Consider the following 26,959-nt stretch of genomic DNA (forward strand, 5'->3'; position numbering starts at 1 on the left):
AGCTGGCCTCCACAGCTGCATGTGGTAACAAATTCCACAAATTCACCATCCTTTGGCTAAATGAATTTGTCCACATTTCTCTTTTGAAAGGGAGCCCCTCTATCCTGAAACTGTGCCCTCTTGTCCTAGACTCTCACACCATGGGAAACATCCTTTCCACATCTATTCTGTCTAGGCCTTTCAACATTCGAAAGGTTTCAAAGAGATTCCCCAGCTCATCCTTCTGAATTTCAGCGAGTACAGACCCAGAGCCATCAAACGTTCCTCGAATGATAACCCTTTCATGCCTGGAATCATCCTTGTAAACCTCCTCTAGATCCTCTCCAATGCCAGCACATCTTTTCTAGGTTGAGGGGCCCAAAACTGTTCACAATACTCAAGGTGAGGCCTCACCAGTGCCTTATAAAGCCTCAGCATCACATCCCTGCTCTTGTATTCTAGAACTCTAGAAATGAATGCTACCATGGCATTTGCCTTCCTCATCACCAACTCGACCTGCAAGTTAACCTTCAGGTGTTCTGCAAAAGGACTCCCAAGTCCCTCCGCATCTCAGATTACTGGATTTTCTCCCTGTTTAGAAAATAGTCCGTACATTTATTTATACTACCAAAGTGCATGACCATGCATTTTCCGACATTGTATTTCATTTGCCACTTTCTTCCCCATTCTGCTAATCTGTCCAAGTTCTTCTGCATCCTATCTGTTTCCTCAACACTACCTGCACCAATCCCTACCATTCCACATGGTAGGCTTATTCAGCAAGTCAGAAGGCATGGGATCTAGGGAAGTTTGGCCAGGTGGATAGAGAATTGGCTTGCCTGCAGAAAGCAGACGGTCGTGGTGGAGAGAGTACATTCGGATTGGCAGGTTGTGATTAGTGGTGTCCCACAAGGATCTGTTCTGGGACCTCTATTTTTCATGATTTTTATTAACGACCTGGATGTGGGGGTAGAAGGGTGGGTTGGCAAGTTTGCAGACGACACAAAGGTTGGTGGTGTTGTAGATAGTGTAGAGGATTGTCGAAGATTGCAAAGAGACATTGATAGGATGCAGAAGTGGGCTGAGAAATGGCAGATGGAGTTCAACCCGGAGGAGTGCGAGGTGCTACACTTTGGAAGGACAAACTCCAAGGCGGAGTACAAAGTAAATGGCAGGATACTTGGTAGTGTGGAGGAGCAGAGGGATCTGGGGGTACATGTCCACAGATCCCTGAAAGTTGCCTCACAGGTAGATAGGGTAGTTAAGAAAGCTTATGGGGTGTTAGCTTTCACAAGTAGAGGGATAGAGTTTAAGAGAAGTGATGTAATGATGCAGCTCTATAAAACTCTGGTTAGGCCACACTTGGAGTACTGTGTCCAGTTCTGGTTGCCTCACTATAGGAAGGATGTGGAAGCACTGGAAAGGGTACAGAGGAGATTTACCAGGAAGTTGCCTGGTTTAGAGAGTATGGATTATGATCAGAGATTAAGGGAGCCAGGGCTTTACTTTCTGAAGAGAAGGAGGATGAGAGGAGACATGATAGAGGGATACAAGATATTAAGAGGAATAGACAGAGTGGACGGCCACTGCCTCCTCCCCAGGGCACCACTGCTCAGTACAAGAGGACATGGCTTTAAGGTAAGGGGAGGGAAGTTCAAGGGAATTATTAGAGGAAATTTTGTACTCAGAGAGTGGTTGGTATGTGGAACGCACTGCCTGAGTCAGTGGTGGAGGGAGATACACTAGTGAAATTTAAGAGACTACTAGACAGGTATATGGAGGAATTTAAGGTGGGGTATTATATGGGAGGCAGGGCTTAAGGGTCAGCACAACATTGTGGGATGAAGGGCCTGTACTGTGCTGTACTATTCTATGTTCTATGCTGTTCAATCTTCATTCATATCATCTGCAAACTTGGCAACAAGGCCATCTATTCCATTATCTAAATCATTTACAGGTCCACAATCCCTTATCCAAAATCCTTGGGGCCAGTTGCATTTCAGAAATCAGAATTCTTTGGTTTTCAGAAAATTGGTAATTATATTGATAATTAACCTGTCTCCGTGTGGGTGGACTTTAGGACCCAGGGGAGCTCCGGACCTACGCACATCCTCCCGTATATGTACTTTAAATCATCTCTAGATTTCTTAAAGTACCTAATACAATGTAAATGCTATCTAAATAGTTGCTATACTGTATTGTTTAGGGAATAATGACAAGAAAAAAAAGTCTGTACATGCTTAAACAACGAGTGCTGGAGAGAGAGCTTCTGGGTTTTCCCGATCTGCGCTTTTTTACAAATACTATTACAGTTTATTTATAGAGCAATATACTAATAAATGAAATAGTGGGATAATTATAGACCATACAGTAGTACATTTTATTTCCAACAAAAACATTCAATAAAACATAAAAATATACAGCTTCAAACAAACAGAATCAAACACATGGTAAATAACTTATTGGAATAAATGTAAAGCATAAATACTCTAGGACATATACAGGTTCAATACGTACAGGTACCTCTAGTTAAGTTGCATTACGTCTGGCAAACAAAGCTAAATATCTACAAGTACCTGATGGGCCAGGAACAGGATTCTCAAGTTATGAAACAGCACTACGACAGATGGCATTTTAAAGACTTCTTCAAGTGTCATCTGTCTCAGTAACATAGGTTTATGTCAAAGCAACCTCTCTTTAACTGAGTAAACTGCCATAATCTCTTGCTCACTGATAAATGCACGTTTTTCAAGGCCAGCAATTAACTGATCACACATTTTCACCATCTCGTCCGTGGAGATTTTTTTCACCTTTGTTCACTATGTCATCATCATCACTACTATCTTCATGCTTACCTGCATTTATCAGCATTTCAGCAATTTCCCCATCACTCAAGAAATGCACAACAGGTGCATCATTGTCAATGTTCAGCACTTCTTCAATGTCAGCTTCCTCTTACTTACACTTTCGTTTCATTGTCACACCCAAGAATAAGTTTTCATCAGCACTGTAAATTTGTTCAGGGCCAAGGCTGTCATCAGATATTATCTTGGCAAATTTATCAAAGTAATTTTCAGCTGCTTCATGATCAGCAGAAGCTTTTTCACCAGAGATTTTCAGATATTTTACACCATGACGCTTCTTAAATTTCTGCAGCCAACCCTCTGAATATTGACACTCACCTTCAATGTTCAGTTCTTCATGGTATATTCTAGTTTGTTTCATGATCAACATACCATTCAGTAGCATACGTTCACTTCTTCGTTGCCTGATCCACTCAATCAACACACGGTCAAGATCTTCATTTTTTGCCCTATGCAGCATTTTCCTATTTTTCATTAGTTCATGGTATTCACTGTCACTATAAAACTTCACTAACTTGTCTGTTTCTTTGAATCATATACAGTGGTAGTTCAGACACCATATTCTTCAGTAAGACGTCACACAGACACACCACAATCAAGCTTCTGCAATAACTTCACTTTCCAAGTTATTGATAATAATAGATGCTTCCTTCTCTTTTTTCTCATTGTTACCCATAGGGGTATCTGCAGCTCTTTTTTGACATTTTCACAGTGAAATTAAACACAAAGTCAACAGTCAACACAAAATATCAGCGAACAGCAAATGCACGTGTAACCAGTAGAAGCGCTGAGCCACAACTGACGTCTGGCAGCCTGAGTGACGTCAGCTGTTGGTGCGACAAACAAGCCTTGTTACGACACGCTCCACACTCCATGAAAAAAAAACTGTGCTTTTCAGATTCCAGAATTTTGGATGAGTGATTGTGGACCTGTATATACAGCATAAAAAGAAGTGGTCCCAACACCGACCCCTGCAGAACACCTCTACCCTCTGGCAGCCAACTAGGAAGGATTATTTTATTCCCACTCACTGCCTCCTACCAATCAGAAAGGGATGACATAGGATGGGAAGGTGTAGAGTCTCTATGGGTTGAGTTAAAAAAATGGCAAGGGTAAAAGGACCCTAATGGCAGTTGTATACAGGCAAGGTCATGATAATCGTTGGGGATTTTAACATGAAAATGGATTGGGAAAACCAGGTCAGTACTGGACTTTGAGAGAGAATTTGTAGGATGTCTATGAGATGACATTTTTAGAACAGCTTGTTGTTGAGCCCACTAGGGGATCGGCTGTGCTGGATTGGGAGCTGTGCAATGATCTGGAGGTGGTAAGAGAGCAGAAGGTTAAGGAACCCTTAGGAAACAGTGATCACAATATGATTGAATTCATTTTGAAAATTGAGAAGGAGAAACTAAATTCCAATGTGTCTATATTTCAGTGGAATAAAGGAAATTACAAACTCATGAGAGGGGGAACTGGCCAAGGTTGACTAGAAAGGGACACGAGCAGGAAGTACAGCAGAGCAGCAATGGCTGGAGTTTCTGCGAAAAATGAGGGAAGGGCAAAACAGATATATTCCAAATAAGAAGAAATTTTCGAATGGAAGGACACTACCGTGGTTGACAAATGAAGTCAGAGCCAAAGTAAAAGCAAAAGAGAGGGCATACAAGGAAGCCAAAGCCAGTGGGCAGATAGAGGATTGGGAAGCTTTACAAACTTGCAGAAGGAAACTAAGAAGGTCATTAGGAAGGAAAAGTTGGATTATGAAAGGAAGCTGGCAACTAATGTCAAAGAAGATACTAAAAGTTTTTTTAAGTATATAAAAGGTAAAAGAGATTTGAAGGTAGATATAGGATCAATAGGAAACAATGCTGGAGATATTGTAATGAGAGACACAGATGGGAGAGGAACTGAATGCGTATTTTGCATCAGTCTTCACAGTGGAAGACATCTGTAGTATAGAAACATAGAAAATAGGTGCAGGAGTAGGCCATTCAGCCCTTCGAGCCTGCACCGCCATTCAGTATGATCATGGCTGATCATCCAACTCAGAACCCTGTACCTGCTTTCTCTCCATACCCCCTGATCCCTTTAGCCACAAGGGCCATACCTAACTTCCTCTTAAATATAGCCAATGAACCGGCCTCAACTGTTTCCTGTGGCAGAGAATTCCACAGATTCACCACTCTCTGTGTGAAGAAGTTTTTCCTCATCTCGGTCCTAAAAGGCTTCCCCTTTATCCTTAAACTGGGACCCCTCGTTCTGGACTTCCCCAACATCGGAAACAATCTTCCTGCATCTAGCCTGTCCAATCCCTTTAGAATTTTATACGTTTCAATAAGATCCCCCCTCAATCTTCTAAATTCCAGTGAGTATAAGCCTAGTTGATCCAGTCTTTCTTCATATGAAAGTCCTGCCATCCCAGGAATCAATCTGGTGAACCTTCTCTGTACTCCCTCTATGGCAAGAATGTCTTTCCTCAGATTAGGGGACCAAAACTGCACACAATATTCTAGGTGTGGTCTCACCAAGGCCTTGTACAACTGCAGTAGAACCTCCCTGCTCCTGTACTCAAATTCTTTCGCTATGAATGCCAACATACCATTTGCCTTTTTCCTCGCCTGCTGTACCTGCATGCCCACCTTCAATGACTGGTGTACAATGACACCCAGGTCTCGTTGCATCTCCCCTTTTCCTAATCGGCCACCGTTCAGATAATAATCTGTTTTCCTGTTCTTGCAACCAAAGTGGATAACCTCACATTTATCCACATTAAATTGCATCTTCCATAAATTTGCCCACTCACCTAACCTATCCAAGTCACCCTGCATCCTCTTAGCATCCTCCTCACAGCTAACACCGCCGCCCAGCTTCGTGTCATCCGCAAACTTGGAGACGCTGCATTTAATTCCCTTGTCTAAATCATTAATATATATTGTAAACAACTGGAGTCCCAGCACTAAGCCTTGTGGTACCCCACTAGTCACTGCATTCACTAGTCACTGTATACCAGACATTCAAGAGTGTCAGGGAAGTGAAGTATGTGAAGGTGCTCAGGAAGCTTAATGGTGTGAGGGTGAATAAATCTCCTGGACCTAATGGAGTGCATCCTCGGGTTCTGACGAAAGTAGCTGGAGAGATTGCAGAGGCATTAACGCTGATCTTTCAAGAATCGATAGATTCTGGCATTGTACCAGATGACTGGAAAATTGCAAATGTTACTCTGCTATTTAACAAGGGTGGGAGGCAGCAGAAAGGAAACTATAGACCTGTTAGCCTGACATCAGTGGTTGGGAAGTTGCTGGAATCGATTGTTAGGGATGAAATTACGGAGTACCTGGAGGCACATGACAAGATAGGCCAAAGCAGCATTGTTTCCTGAAAGGAAAATCCTGCCTGACTAACCTACTGCAATTCTTTGAGGAAATTACAAGCAGGGTAGACAAAGGAGATGCAGTAGACGTGGTGTACTTGGATTTTCAGAAGGCCTTTGACAAGGTGCTACACAGAAGGCTGCTTAGCGAGGCAAGATCCCATGGAATTACAGGGGAGTTACTAGCATGGGTGAAGTACTGTATTGGCTGATCGGCAGAAAACAGAGTAGGGATAAAGGGATCCTATTCTGGCTGGCTGCCAGTTGAGTACCACAGGGGTCAGTGTTGGGACCGCTGCTTTTTACCAAGTACTTCAACAATTTGGACTATGGGATTAACATATATGTGGCTATATTTGCCGATGATACAAAGATAGGTGGAGGAGCGGGTCATGTTGAGGAAACAGAGAGCCTGCAGAGAGACTTCGATATTTTAGGGGAATGGGCAAAGAAGTGGCAAATGAAATACAACGTTGGAAAGCGTATGGTCATGCACTTCGGTGGAAGAAATAAACAGGCAAACTATTAATAAAAGGGTTACCATATGAGGAATGTCTGGCAGCTCTTGGGATGTATTCCCTGGAGTTCAGGAGAATGAGGGGGGGATCACATGGAAACATTCCAAATGTTAAAAGGCCTGAACAGATTAGATATGGCAAAGTTATTTCCCATAGGAGGGGAGTCTAGGACAAGAGAGTACAACTTCAGGATTGAAGGATGTCCACTTTGAACAGAGATGCTTAGAAATTACTTTAGTCAGAGGGTGATAAATCGGTGGAATTTGTTGCCACGAGCAGCTGTGGAGGCCAAGTCATTGAGTGCATTTAAGGCAGAGATAGATAGGTTCTTGATTATCCAGGGTATCAAAGGGTATGGGGAGAAGGCAGGGGAGTGGGGATGACTGGAAGAATTGGATCAGCCCATGATTGAATGGTGGAGCAGAGTCAATGGGCTGAATGGCCTACTTCTCCTCCTTTCTCTTATGGTCTTAACTTGCTAAGCAGACTCATGTGTGGTACCTTGTCAAAGGCCTTCTGAAAGTCCAAATACACAACAACCACTGCATCCCCTTTATCAATCCTACATGTAATCACCTCAAAAAATTCCAACAGGTTTGTCAGGCAGGATTTTTGCTGAAGGAAACCATGCTGACTTTCTCCTGTCTTGTCTTGTGTCACCAAGTACTTCATAACCTCATCCTTAACAATTGGCTCCAACATCTTCCCAACCACTGAGGTCAGGCTAACTGGTCTATTATTTCCTTGCCTTCCTCTCTTAAAGAGTGGAGTAACATTTACAATTTTCATGTCCTCTGGCACCATGCCAGAGTCCAATGATTTTTTAAAAGATAATTTCTAATGCCACCACAATCTCTAACGTTACCTCTTTCAGAACCCTAGCGTGCAGTTCCTCTGGTCTGGGTGACTTATGTACCTTTAGCTCTTTCAGTCTTGTGAGCATCTTCTCTCTTGTAACAGTAACTACACCCACTTCTCTTCGTTCAGACACTACAACATCAATCATATTGCTAGTGTCTTCCACAGTGAAGAACGACACAAAATACTCATTTCGTTCATCAGCCATCTTCTTGTCCCCATTATTATTTCTCCTGCCTCATTTTCTAGTGGTCCTATATCCACTTTCATTTCTCTTTTATTTTTAACATACTTGAAAACACTTCTACTATCCACTCTGATATTATTTCCTAACTTGCTTTCATATTTCATCTTTTCCCTTCTAATATTTTTTATTTGCTCTCTGTAGGTTTTTAACAACTTCCTAATCCTCTATCTTCCCACTAATTTTTGCTTTGTTGTATGCCCTTTCTTTTTCTTTTACAATAGCTTTGACTTCCCTTGTCAGCCACAGTTGTACTATATTACTATTTGAGTATTTCTTCATTTTTGGAATATATGTCCTCATTTTTCCCAGAAACTCACGCCATTGCTGCTCTGCTGCCATCCCTGCCAGGAGCTCTTCCCAATTTACTTTGGCCAACTCCTCTCTCATACCACTGTAATTTCCCGTACTCCACTGAAATACTGCTACATCAGACCTTACTCTCTCCCTATCAGATTTCAAGTTGAATACAATCACAGTGTGATCACTGGTTCCTAAGGGTTCTTTTACCTTAAGCTCCCTAATTGCCTCTGGTTCATTACATACCACCCAATCCAGTATAGCTGATTCACTAGTAGGCTCAGCAACAAACTGCTCCAAAAAGCCATCTCGTAGACTTTCAACAAACTCACTCTCTTGTGATCTATTACTAAACTGTTTTTCCCCAATCAACCTGCATGGTAAAATCTCCCACCACTACCATAACGTTGCCCTTTTGTCTCGCCTTTTCTATTTCCTGTTGTAATCTGTGGTCCACCTCCCAGCCGCTGTTGGGAGGCCTGTATATAACTGCTATCAATGTCCTTTTACCCTTGCAGTTTCTTAACTCAACCCACAAGGATTCAACATCTTCTGATCCTATGTCACATCTTCCTACTGATTTGATGCCATTCTTTACCAGCAGAGCCACTCCACCCCCTCTGCCTACCTTCCTATCCCTCCAATATAACGTATAACCTTGAACATTCAGTCCCAACTACAACCATCATTTAGAGGGAGAGAGAAGAAACAATAATTATTAGTAATATATGATCAATCTCTCTATATTAGCTATCATGTATATTTATTAAAGTGTTTTATTGTTACGGTTTTCTGTGCTGCATCTGATATAGAGTAATAATTATTTAATTCTCCTTTACTGTTGTATACTGCATATGACATTAACAATCTTGAATATTTGGTGAGTTACAGACCATCTCTAAAACTCAGCCAGCTCCATCATGGGCTCTAGCCTCCCTATCATCAAGGACATCTTCAATCGGTGATGCTTCGAGGTGGCAGCATCTAGCTTTGGGGGCCCTCACTATCCAGGACATGACCCAGGTACAGGAGCCTGATGACACATACTCAACGTTTTAGGAAGAACCTTTTCAGCTTTGCCATCAGATTCCTCAACAGTCCTTTAACTCTTAAATACTACCTCACTTTTTGCGTTACTTATTTATTCTTTTTCTATTTCTTAGATTGTAACATACAGTATTTTTTGTACTGCTTCCACAAAACAAATGCCATAATAGTGATAATAAACCTGATACTGGGTCAAAAGCTGACACATTTTTACTTAGCATAATAAAATTTATTTTTAATAAAAATTATTTACAAAATAAATTGCCATGTTTTTTCAAAGGCTGCAGAAAGTTGTAAATTCAGCCAGCTCCATCATGGGCACTCGCCTCTCCATCTTCAAAAGGCAATGCCTCAAAAAGGCAGCAACACCCAGGACATGCCCGTTTCTCGTTGCTACCATCAGGGAGAAGGTACAGGAGTCTGAAAACACACATTCATCATTTTAGGAACACTTTCTTCCCGGCTGCCATCGGATTTCTGAATGGACAGTGAACCAATGTACACTACCTATTTTATATATACATAGTAATCCATAGTTTATGTATTGTAATGTACTGCTGGCTGCGGCAAACAGCATATTTAATAGAATATAGAACAATACAGCACAGTACAGGCCCTTCGGCCCATAATGTTGTGCCGACCCTTAAACCCTGCCTCCTATATATCCCCCCACCTTAAATTCCTCCGTATACCTGTCTAGTAGTCTCTTAAACTTCACTAGTGTATCTGCCTTCACCACTGACTCAGGCAGTGCATTCCACGCACCAACCACTCTCTGAGTGAAAAACCTTCCTCTAATATCCCTCTTGAACTTCCCTCCCCTTACCTTAAAGCCATGTCCTCTTGTACTGAGCAGTGGTGCCCTGGGGAAGAGGTGTTGGCTGTCCACTCTGTCTATTCCTCTTAATGACATATGCCAGTGGCATTAAATTTAATTCTGATTCTGACATTGATAGTTAATGTGTTATGTCGTGTTCTGTTACATTCCTTAAACTAATAGGACGGTTGCTCCTCGTGTGGCCCCCGTGGGATGCAACAAGTGAGGGGCTTCCTCACCCAACTGCCCAATAGTGGAAGAGCCCTATACTGTCTGTGGTCCTCCCCCAGGAGGCTTTTGCGACGAGTACCTCAGCACGCACTCCTGCAGCCTGGAATATGCATTCCCTCACAGACATCTTGATGTGTTTACAAGCTAACAAGTTTTGGTCAAACTAAAAGGCATCTTTCACTGAGCTGAAGATCCACCAACAGCACTAGTGTGAAATGCAGAACACAGCACAGGAACAGGCCCTTTGGCCCACAATGTTGTACAAAACCAATTAAATCGGTTAACTAAATTAATGGCCAATTAAAATGACCAACTAATCTCTTCTGCCCACCCAATGTCTATAACCTTCCTCACATTCATGTGCCTATCTAAACGAAACATCTCTTAAAAGTCTCTAATGTTTCTGCTTCTACCACCACCCCAGGCAGCACATTCCAGACACATATACCAAATCATACAGGCTGGTAATTATAACTGAATAAGGCAAGTTCTACTGCTTGCCCAGATGATGTCTGGAACAACATCAGAATTAAGTTTTTCAAACTTTGGCAAAATAATTTTATGAAAATTAAACTCAATGACCTTACTTGCAAAAGCTATTCAGGATTATATAGAAAGTACATTTCATAATAACTTTGTTTATGCAGCACCTTTCAATCATTAAGATACAGGCTCAAAGTGATTTACATAGATTGTAAAGATAAATCTATATACTCATATAAACACCAGACAAAATTAAAAATCATAAGACAAATATTATATTTTGAACAAAATGTAATTGAATATACCAAATATACAAGCCAAATTGAAAAAGTAACTGTTTAGAAGTGTTTTGACACTTGGCACAGTTCTAGCTGGTGTATCTCAGTCAGTAGACTATTCTAGATTTTTGGTGAATAAGAGCAAAATGCTGCATCACCAGTTCTTATATGCTTGGCTCGAGGAACACCAAGCAAACCAGAATTCACAGACCTAAGATTATGATTCGAGATTTAAGGGGATAGACATTCCAAATAATATGGAGTGTCTAGATTATTCAAAGACTAATATACAGTGAAGAGTACTTTAAAATTGATCCTGAGGACGCAGGCATCCAGTGTAATGATGCCAAAACCAGTGAAAAGTGCTTTATTTTTTTGGTTAAGATTCACACTGCTGCATTTTGAACAATCTGCAGCCGACATATCTTTCTAAGGCAGTCCTGAAAACAGTGTACTACAGGAGTCTAATCTGCTAAAAACAAATCAACTGCATGAGATGTTATAAGATAGCTAACACGTGCAGTGTTCATTAAATGAATGAACACAGTCTTAATAATATTGTTAATATGTGATTTGAAATGTAGCTCAAAGTCAATAATAACATCTGGCTTGATTTTTGTAAGGTCAATGATAGTTTATTTCTAAAATTCACTTTTTTTTATTGCCAATAACCCATATTTCTGATTTTTCCCTAATTTAGTCTAAGGAAATTCGAACTCATCCATTCTGTAATGTTAGTAAGACATCGGACCAGAGGGTTTAGAGCCTCAGGGTCATCTGATGTAATAAGACAAATACAGTTGTGTGTTGTCTACATTACTGTGATCATTTGCCTTATGCTCTGAAATAAATTATCTGACCTAATGGGAGCACGTAGAGTGAGAATAAAAACAGGCCAATGATTGATCTTTGCAGCACACCAAACACAATTTTGGACACACCATCACCATAGCTAACAAAGAATTTTCTTCTGGTATATAAGACTGAAACCAGCTTAAGGCAGTACCAGAAAGAATTGCCCATTGACTACGATGGTTTATGAGAATGATGTGATCTACAGCATCAAATGCTGTGTTCAAATTTAAGACAAGAAGACCTGATATGTTCAGGAATATATTAGGATTTTCCAAGTCTGATTTGCCGCCAATTTGCACATAGATTCAAGTTCAAGCTTAACTCACATTCAACCACAGTATGAATACAGCATTCCTCTGGAGCCAAGATGTAAAACGTCAAACCACACAGCACATATAATTACGACAGCAGAAAAACATAGTTACAAAAAAAAAGTATTGCCCAAGTCCCTGAGTGTCCAGTTCCCTTACTTTTGTCCACTAAAATACCAAGTGAATAAAAGTTTCAAATACCTCAAGCAGTGAAGGCAATTGGCTGTGACATTTGAGCTTCTCCAAGAAAGACTTGAGCTCTTTTTAGTTTAATGTAACCCAGTTGAAGTGCATTCCTTCAGGGTATTTGACCATGAGACACAGAAGCAGAATTAGGCCATCCACCCATCAAGTCTGCTCCGCCATTCCATCATGGCTGATTTATTATCTCAATCTCATCCTCCTGCCTTCTCCCAATAACCTTTGATACCCTGACTAACCAAGAACTTATCAACCTCCGCTTTAAATATACCCAATGACTTGTCCTCCACAGCCGTCTGTGGCAGTGAATTCCCGATTCACCACCCTCTGGCTAAAGAAACTCCTCATCTCTGTTCTAAATGGATGTCCCTCTATTCTGAGACTGCATCCTCTGGTCCTAAACTGCTCCTCTAAAGGAAACATCCTCTCCACATCCACTCTATCTCGGCCTTTCAATATTTAATAGATTTCAATGAGTTCTCCCCTCATTCTTCTAAAGTATCCCATTTGTAGAATTTGTTTTTGAAAGAAAACTGTCCAAGTGACAATAACTTCTGCGACTATCAGTTATTACAGGAAGTTATGAAGTGTGCCAGCGAATCTCACTCTCAATTTGCAAGTGATGTCTGAGACTGAGTGGGGAGCAGGAAGGCTGGCTCAGCAGCAGGGAGCAGAGAGGTAGACTCACCAGTCTGCCCTGGAGAGTTCAAACTGGTGGAAGGGGATATGGAGGGAACACACACCAGTCTCATTGAAAGGGTGAGTGCACAATGAACCCATGAACACTACCTCAACTTATTTTTGCACTCCTTTTGCATTAATTTATTTTTCTAAATACATTAATTATTCTAATAGTTATTTTACCAAGTATTACAATTTACTGCTGCCAAAAAACAACAAATTTCACAACACATGCCAGTGATATTAAACCCCATTCAGACAGGTGGGTGGTGCGCGTGGGGTGTCGGGGTTGTGCCTGTGGGGGTGCGTGTGAGGAAGGGAAGGGGTAAGTTGGAGTGGGGATGGAGGGGGTGTGTGGGAGAGGGAGGAGTGGGGGTTAAGGTGGTGTGTGGGAGAGGGAGGAGTGGGGATGGAGGGGGTGTGTGGGAGAGGGAGGAGTGGGGGTTAAGGTGGTGTGTGGGAGAGGGAGGAGTGGGGATGGAGGGGGTGTGTGGGAGAGGGAGGAGTGGGGGTTAAGGTGGTGTGTGGGAGAGGGAGGAGTGGGGATGGAGAGGGTGTGTGGGAGAGGGAGGAGTGGGGGTTAAGGTGGTGTGTGGGAGAGGGAGGAGTGGGGATGGAGGGGGTGTGTGGGAGAGGGAGGAGTGGGGGTTAAGGTGGTGTGTGGGAGAGGGAGGAGTGGGGATGGAGAGGGTGTGTGGGAGAGGGAGGAGTGGGGGTTAAGGTGGTGTGTGGGAGAGGGAGGAGTGGGGATGGAGGGGGTGTGTGGGAGAGGGAGGAGTGGGGGTTAAGGTGGTGTGTGGGAGAGGGAGGAGTGGGGGTTAAGGTGGTGTGTGGGAGAGGGAGGAGTGGGGATGGACGGGGTGCTATGCAGTGGGGAAATGAGGGTGAGGATGAGGAAATGGAGAGGTGGTAGAGTCCTCGCACTCACCGCAAATCCCGACCAGGTTGCGCATGCGCAGAGCAGACATATCCGATAGGTACAAAACTGGCGGGAATTTTGAACGTAAAGGAAACTGCGCGTGCGCATACCTTTACCGCTCCCTCACTCCTCCTCCATGAGCATCCCCTACGCCCCTCTCCTCCCCTTCCCTCTCATCCTTCCTTCCCCCTCATCCTTCCTTCCCCCTCCCCTCCCCTCCCCCTCATCCTTCCTTCCCCCTCCCCTCCTTCTCCCCTTCCTCTCCCGCTCACCCTCCCTTCCCCTCCTTCTCCCCACTCCCTCTCCCTCTCATCCTCCCTTTCCCCCTCCCCTCCCTTCTCTCTTCCACTTCCTCTACCACAGCCCCAGGCAGAGCATTCCTGCCATCTACCACTCTCTGTGTAAAATGCTTGCCCCTCACATCTCCTTTGAAATTACCCATCTCTCAGCTTAAATCCACAACCTGTGGTGTAGACATTTCAACCCTGGAGAAAGATACTCCCTGTCCACTCTATCTCTGCGCTCATGATCTGATAAACCTCTATCAGATCTCCTTTCAGTGCTTGAGAAAACAACTCAAGTTTGTCCATCCTCTCGTTATAGCACATGTCCTCTAACCCAGGCAACCTCTTCTGCACCCTCTCCAAAGTCATACCAAAATCAAGAGTATTCCTGATTTCATTCCATCTTCTACTGTTTGTGGATCCTCTGGCTTAGTTTGAAAACAGATTTGGTTTTGCTATTCATTATTTCCAAGTTTGGTTGCCAAGCTAGTTGAGAAACATTGAAACAAAACACACATTCCTGAGGTGTGAGGACATTTCTTTACAAAATTCAAGTTGCAGTCTTCATTCAGACAGATAGACCCAGGTGAGTAAATCATGAACACAAGAAAATCTGCAGAAGCTGGACCAGAGCAACACAGAAAAAACGCTGGAGAAATTCACAGGTAAGCCAGCATGCATGGAGGGGAATAAACAGTTGACATTTTGGGCTGAGACCGTTCATCAGGACTGAAATGGAAGGGAGAAGATGTCAGAATATTGAATGGCCTAGATTTGGATGTGTAGTAGATGTTTTCTTTAGTGATTCTAGGACCATAGGACACGGCCTCATGATAGAGAGACACCCCTTTAGAACAGAGATGAAGAGGAATTTCTTTAGCCAGAGCATGGTAAATCTGTGGCATTCATGCCACAGAGGTCTGTGGAAGCCAAGTCTTTGGGTATATTTAACACAGAGCTTGATAAGTTCTTGTTTAGTCAGTGTCAAGCTAGTCTCTAGTTGTGCTTTCTTGCATGGTGCAGTTCAGATAAAACCTAATCCCCACGCACTTGGCCCAGTGAGGAGAGCACACCGTGGAAGGACAGCACCTCTTTAACTGGGGTTAAGACGGGTGCTAGCTGTGCAGTGATATATTCCACTACTGGAAGCAACACCATTCTCTGCATCAATCAAGTTTATAACCTGTATCTGCTGCTTCAAGTGTTGAGTCAATGCCATGAGGTAAAACAGGAGCGTCCTCTCCATTAAAGGTGCAAAGCGAAGTTGATAGTCAAGCCAGGGCAGTATGATATGGAGAGCAAGCTATTGTTCATGTAGCAGGCTGCCCCGTCCACACATCTGATGAAAGCCAAAGAAATAGCAGAGACTGTAGGTCAGCACCAAAGGTGTTGCTAGTCAGCAATAGAACTCAACATAGGACTCCAGCTCCAGATTTTCCCTTAGGGCTTTACTCTTGAAGTAATGGGAATAATCACAAGGTTTGAGACCGGAGATTTCCTTCTCTGAGTGAGTGTGTGTGTGTGTGTGTCCCCTTAACTCCAGGTGGAGTCGTCGGGGTGCTGTCACGACAAGCTTTTTGCACCGATCTTTTTGGTGATTGCTCATTGTACGGCGTGTCTTAGGCATCTGAAACCTGGTGGAGCCCATCCCTCTCCAGGTTTTTTTACGAGGTTGAGTTGCTAGCTCGACACTCAACCCAGGCACAGATGGAGAGTGTGCAAGCGAGCCGGCTGGATTCGAACTCAGGACCTCTCACCCCAAAGTCCAGCGCTGATGCCACTACACCACCAGCCTTCTTTGAGATGAGCTGCCAATCATGGCTGACGAGCCCCACTGGCCCAAAGCAACCAGTTTTAAAACACTGGTGACCTGCCTTTGCCCCTTCTCTTGTCGGTAGAAACTGTTTCACCAGGCTTAGGGTTAGAGTTAAGCCAGACATGAAGGCCAGGAGCTGGACTTGGTTGTCAGAGGCTATTTGAGACGCATGCCATCAGGAGCATTTAATAGGTATTGGGAACTTGTCCCCGCCTCCTCCCCCATGGGCAGGATGAACGAAAGCGGACTACAATTGAGGAGTTTTGAACCAATCATGTCCTATGTATCTCCATCTCATACCAAGTTTCAACACAGGTTTTCCTGGAGACACCCCTCACTCCAGACACTGGCATCAGCTACACTTGATCCTGGTTAGGTGCTCCTTCCTCGGCAGCATGCTTTTCACACATTCCTGTGTGACAGTACGACACAGGCTACTTACTGGTGTGTTGCGAGATCGGAACGCAGTCAAAGAAATTCCTTAGCACTAAACAAAAAAGGAAACCTCACATTGACTTCAACAAGATGTCTCTCCCAGACCTACTGGAGTAGTTTGATAATTTAGTCCTTTGAGAAAGAAGTGAGCACCTAGCCATCTGTCACAGAGAAATGAGAACTTCTGTGGGCTACCATGTACAACAGAGCTTTAGCAACCTTTGGGAAGTGACCTCTGCATCAAATGACTGGTTTAAAGCCAAATCCAACAAGATGGCTGCCATAATTGAAGCCAAACATGCTGCCCCAGCCACATATCAGCATTTGCCAACTGATAGGAGCCGACAGATCACCGAAGTGAACTTCAGCAGACTGCCAAGCGCTCTGCCAACAAGTGCTGGATGCAGGTCTATGACAACATCCAAATGGCAGCACTGACAGGCAACACAGGGTATGTGTGATGGCCCTTCTCAGAGCAAGATGGCTCCCCTCAAATCCATCAATGAGGAAGTAATCACAGACAGGGGCAAACACAAGGGGAGATGGGCAGAACATTACTCTAACCTCTACTCCAGACAGAACATTGTTACTGTACGACACAATACATGATGCAATGTTACACATGGGACTTTGTCCTGGATTAGAGTGGCTAGACCTCTGCTTAGTATGGGTTTCCTGTGTGCCCAAGGACTATAAGTCGATCTTAAGAACTGCCAGCTTGTGGATGTCAAGGACTTTGGGTCATTTCTCTGCTCCCCACAGTAACTCTGTCAAGCACAGGCACAACTGCATATGAGCTTCTCGACTGCTGGGTGAATTCCCAAACCTCACCAAGCCCACATTCTCCACTGCAATCACAAAATATGGGGTCGAGCACCACATACCTACAACTGCCCTGCCAATCCATGCGTGTGTGTGTAGACTGGACCCAGAAAAGCTGGCAACCACAAAGGCTGAGTTTACCAACATGGAAAGAGTTGACATTATACACTGATCGAATAACCCCTGGGCTTGACCTCTCCATACGGCCCCAAGTCAAATGGTGGTTGCCACCCATATGGCGAATACCGATGCCTTAAGGAGGCAACCACCCCCGACGCGTTACCCGGTCCCATGCATCCAAGACTTTTCAGCACATTTAGCTGGAAAATTAATTTCTTTCTAAAGCCAATCTCGTTAGAGGCTACCATTAGGTACCTGTGTGCTCAGAGAACATTCCCAAAATTGCTGTGAAAACCTTGTTTGGCCTCTGAGTTTCTGCACATGCTGTTTGGGCATACTCAAAGATCTTAAAGGTGCATAAGTCACCTGGGCCAGATGGATTACATCCCATGGGCCTAAGAGAGGTTGCTGAAGAGATAACGGATGCTTTGGTCATGATCTTTCAAGAATCACTTGATTCTCACGCAACACTGAGAATAGGAATAGGATGAGGTGGAGGATAAATGCATGGCTGAGGGTTTGGAACAGTGGGCAGGGATTCAGATTTCTGGATCATTGGGACCTCTTTTGGGGCAGCTGTGTACTGTACAAAAAGGACGGGTTGCACTTGAAAAGCCAGGGGGACCAATATCCTGGCAGGGAGGTTTGCTAAGGCTACTGGGGAGAGTTTAAACTAAGATTGCTGGGGGGGTGGGAACCAAACTGAAGAGACAGAGGAAGAGGCGGCTGGCTCACAAATAGAGAAAGCTTGTAGACAGTGCGAGTGGTGATAGAGAAGGGATGCGCTCAGATTGATGGTTTGAGATGTGCCTATTTTAATGCAAGAAGCATCATGAACAAAGTGGATGAGCTTAGAGCATGGATCAGTACTTGGAGATATGATGCAGTGGCCATTACAGAGACTTGGATGGCTCAGGGACAGGATTGGTTACTTCAGGTGCTGGGTTTTAGATGTTTCAGAAAGGTCAGGGAGGGAGGCAAAAGAGGTGGAGAAGTGGCACTGTTGATCAGAGATAGTGTCACGGCTGCAGAAAAGGTGGATGCCATGGAAGATTTGTCTACAGAGCCTCTGTGGGTGGAGGTTAGGAACAGGAAAGGGTCAATAACTTTACTGGGCATTTTTTACAGGCCGCCTAATAGTAACAGAGATATCGAGGAGCAAATAGGGAAACAGATCCTGGAAAGGTGTAAAAATAAGAGTTGTCGTGATGGGAGATTTTAATTTCCCAAATATCGATTGGCATCTCCTTAGACCAAGGGGTTTAGATGGGGTGGAGTTTGTTAGGTGTGTTCAGGAATGTTTCTTGACACAATATGTATATAAGCCTACAAGAGGAGAGGCTATACTTGCTTTGGTATTGGGAAATGAACCTGGTCAGGTGTCAGATCTCTCAGTGGGAGAGCATTTTGGAGATAGTGATCATAATTCTATCTCCTTTGCAATAGCATCGGAGAGAGATAGGAACAGACAAGTTAGAAAAGTGTTTAATTGGAGTAAGAGGAATTATGAGGCTATCAGGTAGGAAATTGGAAGTTTAAATTGGAAACAGATGTTCTCAGGGAAAAGTACAGAAGAAATGTGGCAAATGTTCAGGGGATATTTGTGTGAAGTTCTGCATAGGTACATTCCAATGATACAGGGAAATTATGGTAGGGTACAGGAACCGTGGTGTACAAAGGCTAAAATAAATCTAGTCAAGAAGAAAAGAAAAGCTTACAAAAGGTTCAGAGAGCTGGGTAATGTTAGAGTTCTAGAAGATTATAAGTCTACTAGGAAGGAGCTTGGCAGCCAAAATTAAGGAAAACCCCCAAGGCATTCTACAACTATGTGAAGAGCAAGAGGATAAGTCGTGAAAGAATAGGACCTATCAAGTGTGACTGTGGGGAAGTGTGTATGGAATGGAAGAGATAGCAGAGGTACTTCATGAATACTTTGCTTCAGTATTCACTATGGAAAAGGATCTTGGTGATTGTAGTGATGACTTGCAGCAGACTGAAAAGCTTGAGCATGTAGATATTAAGAAAGGGGATGTGCTGGAGCTTTTGGATAGCATCAAGTTGGATAAGTCACTGGGTCCGGAGATGTACCCCAGGCTACTGTGGGAGGCAAGGGAGGAGATTACTGAGCCTCTGGCGATGATATTTTCATCATCAATGGGGACGGAATAGGTTCCAGAGCATTGGAGAATTGAGAATTTTGTTCCATTATTCAAGAAAGAGAGTAGAGATAGCCCAGGAAATTATAAACCAGTGAGTCTTACTTCAGTGGTTGGTAAATTGATGGAGAAGATCCTGAGAGGCAGGATTTATGAACATTTGGAGAGGCATAATGTGATTAGGAATAGTTAGCATGGCTTTGTGAAAGGCAGGTTGTGAGGATGTGACAAAACACATTGATGAAGGAAGAACAGGAGATGTATATGGATTTCAGCAAGGCATTTGATAAGGTACCCCATGCAAGGCTTACTGAGAAAGTAAGGAGGCATGAGATCCAAGGGGACATTGCTTTGTGGATCAAGAACTGGCTTGCCCACAGAAGGCAAAGAGTGGTTGTAAATGGGTCATATTCTGCATGGAGGTCAGTCACCAGTGGTGTGCCTCAGGGATCTGTTCTGGGACCCTTACTCTTCGTGATTTTTATAAATGACCTGGATAAGGAAGTGGAGGGATGAGTTAGTAAAATTGCTGATGACACAAAGGTGAACTCAGCCTTTTCTCCTTGGAGCAAAGGAGGATGAGAGGTGATCTGATAGAGGTGTACAGGATGATGAGAGGCATTGATCGTGTGGATAGTCAGAGGCTTTTTCCCAGGGCTGAAACGGTTGCCACAAGAGGACACAGGTTTAAGGTGCTGGGGAGTAGGTACAGAGGAAATGTCAGAGGTAAGTTTTTTACTCAGAGTGGTGAGTGTGTGGAACGGGCTGCTGGCAATGGTGGTGGAGGCAGATATGATAGGGTCTTTTAAGAACTTTTAGATAGGTACATGGAGCTTAGTAAAATAGAGGGCTATGGGTAAGCCTAGTAATTTCTAAGGTAGGGACATGTTCGGCACAACTTTGTGGGCCAAGGGGCCTGTATTGAGCTGTAGGTTTTCTATGTTTCTTTGTTTCTATGTCCCAGAGGACTGGAAGATTGCAAATGTCCTTCCACCTTTAAGAAGGGAGGAAGGCAAAATAAAGAAAACTGTAGGCCAGTTAGCCTAACCTCAGTGGTTGTGAAAGTGTTGGAGTCTATTGCTAAGGATGACATTTTGAGGTACTTAGAGACTAATGATACAGCTGCATCATGGTGGCAGCCATCTTTGGCAGGCAGTGTTTATATCGTAAAGTTCACAAAGATCTGTTTCTAATCCTGTAGATAGCTTACTAAATTTTTATTGAAAAAAATTTTTGATTCACTATGTCGAAATCAAAAGAAGCAAAGGGCATGAAGTGCAAAAGAACTGCAAATTTGTTTAAAGTTGAATGGCTTAACAAAATAGGCGAAACTGCTACACCGAAAGCTCACGAGGTCATGAATGTTCAGCTACAAGAAATATTTATGTATGATTTGGAAACTGGAGTTATCTGTTTGTATTGTTGTGATGCAAAAGTTGCTGGAGAATTTGCTAGTGCAAAGAAGTGGGATGATATTTGGAAATTTGACTTCTTGAAGTGTCATTTGACAAGTAACAGAATCTGATCTGAATGTACTGTACTTAAATGCATGCAGCATTAAAAATAAAGTGGATGACCTTTTTGTATAGCTACAGGTTAAAAGATATGACATTGTAGCCATCACTGAGTCAAGGCTAAATGATGGGTATGATTGGGAGCTGAATGTCCAAGGATAACACAGTGTATAGGAAAGATAGGAGGGTAGGTAAAGGGGGTGGCGTGGCCCTGATGGTAAGCAACAATATCAAATCACTAGAAAGAAGGGACAGAAGAGGTAGAATCCTTATGGGTTGAGTTAAGAAATGGCAAGGGTAAAAAGACACTAATAGCAGTTATATACAAGCCTCCAAACAGTAGCTGGGATGTGGACTACAAGTTACAGCTGGAAATAGAAAAAGCATGTCAGAAGGATAATGTCAAGGTAATTATGGGCCCTCACCCAAATGTGCCCGTAAACTGGAGGCAGACTGTTTTTAACTCCATACATGGTCTCTGGCATCCGGGCCAGAAGGCCTCACGGAAACTGGTTGCACTAATGTTTGTGTAGCATGGCCTGAGAAAGGATGTGCGTGATTGAACTGCAGCCTTCTTTGGAGTGCCAGCAGGCAAAAAGCAGCTGTCACCTTCTGGCGCCACTGCCACCTTCTGAGGCCCCAAACGACGATTTGTCTATGTCAATGTGGGGCTTGTTGTCCTCTTTCCCCCAACCCCCACAGTTCCATGCACTTCCTTACCATGCTGGACTCTTCCACCAGGTGGCTAGAGGTCATCCCTCTAAGATCTTCAACAGCCACAGACATTGCTCAGGCGTTCATCAGCACCTGGCTTGTTTGGTTTGTCACCCCATCTGGTGTTTCTGCTGACCACGGTCCCCAATTCATATCAGAGCTCTGGGCTGCGATGGCCCAGAACCTCGGCATTAGGCTACATCACACTACAACATGTCACCCCCAATCCAATGTGGTTTCACCACTCCTTAAAGGCTTCCCTGACCAATGAGTGTTGGCATGATTGTTTCCCATGGGTCCTGTGTGGCTCAGAACTGCTCCAAAAGAGGACCTGCAGCTGACTGTGGCAGAATTGGTATATGAGCAGCCGTTTGAGTGGCAGGTGATTTCATTCCTGACAGTACAACCACCTTGTCAGCCTCTCTACAGTGTTTTACTTCCTCAGTAAATTCAACTCCTTTCCACCTTTCTTACCCCTCAACATGGCATTTATCATGGGTTCCTGTTCAACTAAATTCCGTCTTGTTTGTTTTCATCCACCATGATGCACACCAACATCCCCTTAGTCCCTCCCTTATGATCGACAGTCCTGTAATTTGGAATGGGTAAAAAGACATTTATCAAAGATAAGAGGGGTAAGCTTGAACTTATTTTGGTACATTACCTTAAACTGCCCCACCAAGATTTGAAGGATTTTGCTACCATGCTTCTACATGGTTCTCTGTGAGAGCTGGCAGGAAGAAGCTGTATCACAGGATATGAAGGACACCAAGATCATTACCTTCTACAAAGACAGAGAAGTGACTGTAACAACTACAGGAGCATCTCCCTCTTGAATGTTGTTGGCAAAGTCTTTGCCCAAGTCTTCTTGGTTCACCTACAGAAATTGGGTGAACATGTCCACCTGAAGTCACAAACTGCTGGAAGATCAACTGTAGACATAATTTTCTCTCTCTGCCACCTCCAGGAGAAGTGCTAGGGATGAAATAAGCCCCTCTACATGGTGTTTATTGATCTCAGCAAGTCATTTGACTTGGTCAGCAGAGACAGGCTCTTTCAGATCCACTCTCGGGTAGGCTGGCTGCTTAGACTACAGAACATGATCAAATCCTTTCACAACAGCATGAATGGGACTGTATAGTACATCGGTAGCTCTTCAGAGTCCTTTGACAGAAGCAGCGGCATTTGAGCAAGGCTGAGTTCTTGCCCCAATGTTCCTTGGCACCTTCTTTGCCCTTCTCCTAAGGCACACAAGTGGCACGGCAACAGATGGGATCTACTTCCACATTGGATCAGATGGCAGGCTTTTAAGCTTTGCCTGCCTAGAAGCCAAAACCAAGATGCATGAGGCTGCCTACTAATGATGCAGCAGTTGCAACCCACACTCCGCAGTACCTCCAGAGCCTGATGGATCACTTCTCCCAGACCTGCAAGGAATTTGGTCTGACTATCAGCCTGAAAAAGACCAATGTCTTGAGAGAAGACAGAGAGGCTACACCAGTCAATACCATTGATAATCAATTCACATACCTGGGGTCCATCATCAGAGACAATCTCTCCTTGGATGCAGAAATCAACGACACATCTGGAAGGCTGTAACAACTCTTGCCTGCCTCAGCACACAAGTAAGGGAGAGCATCAAACTCCCAGTCAGAACAAAGGTGGCAGTGTGCAATGCTTTTGTTACCAGATCGCTGCTCGACAGCAACAAGACCTGGGCAGCATATGCTAAGCAGGAGAGAAGGCGCAACACCTTCCACTTAAGGTGCATTCATGGCATCTTGGGCATCTCCTGGAGAGACTAAGGTTCTATCTCATGCTAGCCTCCCTAGTGTGTACACCCTGCTCAGGCAATGTAGGCTATGCTGGCTGGGCCATATCTAATGCAGGATGGCTCCATCCCAAAACACACCCGTACAGTGAGCTGGTTTCAGGCACATAAACCGCTGGCCACGGCATCTGTGCTACAAGGATGTTTGCAAACGGGACATGAAGGCACTAGACATCATGTTGAGTACTGGGAGCAACCTGCAGTTGACTGCACCATGTACAGAAGCACCCTGAATTAGCCCCTGAAGTCAGGTGAGGAAAAATTCCTGAAAGCAACAGAAGGCAAATATGCCCATGAAGAAAGGCTGAATTTCCAGCAGAGCTGAGCCAACTTATAAATGCAACCTTTACAGGAGAGACTGCCACTCTCATATTTGTCTTGTCAGCCACAGACAACATAGATAGCTATGATGCAATATCAATGGTCGATCTTTCAGAGGGCCAAATGGCCTAATTCTGCTCCAATGTGTTATGGTCTTTCTCCCTCAATAATCACACCATCGACAAAGGCTCATATTGTTAACGATCTAGGCAGGCTGCATCTATGGGTGGGAATAAACAGTTGATGTTTCAAGCCAAGACCCTTCAACAGGATCAGGAACATTGTTTCATTTGATTGTATACAGTGTATTTACAGTCAGATAACAATAAGCTACATTTGAACTTCTTTATACAACTTACAAGATTTATTTAAATGATAAATATAAAAGGTAATTAATGGTATTTTAAAGTCTGTTTCATTTATTAAAGAGATAAAAATTGAACTTGATCTGTAACTGAATACACTGCATATATTAGGTTACTCTGGAAATCACCTAACTGAGTAATGTGTATGGAATATACAGCGTAGTAGAGGATCAGTGTCTTCAACAGTCAGTATCAAGTGGATATTTGGAGCTGAAATATGTGCTTGCTTTATCAATAAAATGGCGGGGGGATCTTTTTCTTGAGGTCTGATATAATTTGAAAAAAAACACAGTAATTCTGTACTTTGAAATGAGGTGATAAAAACAAAACCTGCTTGAATTGAGAAGGACAAACAGTGATTCAGGGTGTTTTGCTGGGCTGACTGATCAAAGTTTCTAAAATTTAGAAATGCAAAATGATTGGTGCTTCATTCAAAACCTCAGTAACACACACAAAATGCTGGAGGAACCAACAAGTTAGGCAGCATCTATAGAAATGAATAAGCAGTCAATGTTTTGACACTTAAGCCAGCCCTGATGAAGGGTCTTGACCCAAAATGTCAACTGTTTATTGGAAGTAGGTACAGAAGAGATGTCAAGGGTAAGTTTTTTTTATGCAGAGGGTGGTGAGTGCATCGAATGGGCTACTGGCGACGTTGGTGGAGGCGGATACGATAGGGTCTTTTAGATTCCTGGATAGGTACATGGAGCTTAGAAAAATAGAGGGCTATGGGTAACCCTAGGTAATTTCTAAAGTAAGTACATGTTCAGCACAGCTTTTTGGGCCAAAGGGCCTGTATTGTGCTGTAGGTTTGCTATTGTCCAAAGATTTAGCTAGACCATAAAACATTGGAGAAGAATTAGACCATTCAGCCCATTGAGTCTTCTCTGGCATTCTATCATGACTGATTTATTATCCTTCTTTTGGAGAGGGAGGGAGAGTACCAATTAGTGCCAATGACATAGGAAAACAAAGCAAAGAGGTCCTGAAAAGAGAATTTAGACAGCAAGGTAGAAAGCTGAGAAGCAGAACCTCCCGCATACGTACTAATTTCTGGATTGCTGCCTGTGCCAAGCACCAGTGAAGGTAGAACAGGATGATTTGGCAACTCAATGTGTGGCTGAGAAGCTGGTGCAGAGGACAGGGCTTCAGGTTCTTGGATCATTGGGATCTCTTCTGGGAGAGGTATGACCTGATCAAAAGTGACGGGTTGCCTGAACCCGAGGCGGACCAATATTCTCGCGGGCAGGTTTGTTAGAGCTGTTGGGGAGGGTTTAAACTAATCTGGCATGGGAATGGGAACAGGAGTAAAGAGTCAGGTCAAGACAAATGGTAAAAAAGCAAAGATAGCATGCAGTCAGACTGTCAGGAAGGGAAGGCAGATAACAGGACAAAATTGCAGCCAGCAGGGTGACTACCAGTGCATTAGGGATGCAGAATCAAAAAGGGTAGCAAATACAGTACTCAAGGTGTTATATCTCAATGCACAGAGTATAAAAATAAGGTGGATGATCTTGTTGCACTTTTGCCGATTGTTGGGTATGATGTTGAGGCCATCACTGAATCATGGCTGAAGGATGGTAAGCTTCATGGAAGTTAAATGTCCAAGGTTACATGTTGTATTGGAGGGATAGGAAGGTAGGCAGAGGGGGAGGTGTGGCTCTGCTGGTAAAGAATGGCATCAAATCAGTAGGAAGATATGACAAAAGATCAGAAGATGTTCAATCCTTGTGGGTTGAGTTAAGAAACTGCAAGGGTAAAAGGACATTGATGGCGGTTATATACAGGCCTCCCAGCAGTGGCTGGGAGGTGGACCACAGATTACAACAGGAAATAGAAAAGGCCAGTCAAAGGGCAATGTTATGGTAGTCAAGGGAGATTTTAACATGCAGGTCGATTGGGAAAATTAGGTTGGTAATGGATCTCAAGAGAGTGAGTTTGTTGAATGAGTATGAGATGGCTTTTTAGAGCAGTTTGTCATTGAGCCTACTAGGGGATCAGCTATACTGGATTGGGTGTTATGTAATGAACCAGAGCTGATTAGGGAGCTTAAGTTAAAAGAACCCTTAGGAGACAGTGATCACAATATGATTGAGTTCAATCTGAAATTTGATAGGGAGAAAGTAAAGTCTGATGTTGCAGTATTTCAGTGGAGTAAAGGAAATTACAGTGGTATGGGAGAGGTGTTGGCCAAAGTAAATTGGAAGGAGCTGCTGGCAGGATGACAGAAGAGCAGCAATAGAGTGAGTTTCTAGGAAAAATGAGGAAGATGCAGGATAGATGTATTCCCAAAACAAAAAAAAACTCAAATGGTAAAATAGTACAACCGTGGCTGACAACGGAAGTCAAAGCTAATGTAAAACCAGAACAGAAGGTATGCAACCAAGCAAAATCTAGTGGGAAGACAAGAGGATAGGGAAGCTTTTAAAACCCTTCAGGGAGCAACTAGAAGAATCATTAGGAGGTGAAAGATGAAATATGAAATCAAACAGCAAACAATATTAAAGTGCATAGTAAAAGCTTTTTCAAGTATGTGAAAATAAAAGAGAGATGAGAATGGATAAAGGACTGCTAGAAAATGAGGCCAAAGAAATAATAACAGGGGCCAAGGAGATGGCAGAT

The 26,959-nt window shown here is 43.5% G+C and overlaps 1 protein-coding gene across 4 annotated transcripts in view; it reads right to left on the bottom strand.

Moving 5' to 3' along the window:
• The window catches only part of LOC140725800 (tumor protein 63-like), a 166,777-nt gene that overhangs the window by 135,691 nt on the left and 4,127 nt on the right, over positions 1-26,959 (bottom strand). Inside the window, exon 2 of one of the 4 annotated variants that reach the window (XR_012098464.1) lies at positions 9,455-9,603. The exons of the other annotated variants lie outside the window; for them this stretch is intronic. The gene's annotated coding sequence lies outside the window, so the exon portion shown is untranslated. Of the gene's footprint in view, positions 1-9,454; positions 9,604-26,959 lie in introns of those variants that run through there. 4 annotated transcript variants of the gene reach the window in all.

This window comes from Hemitrygon akajei, chromosome 3 (genome assembly GCF_048418815.1).
Source record: "Hemitrygon akajei chromosome 3, sHemAka1.3, whole genome shotgun sequence".
Classification (NCBI taxonomy): Eukaryota; Metazoa; Chordata; class Chondrichthyes; order Myliobatiformes; family Dasyatidae; genus Hemitrygon; species Hemitrygon akajei.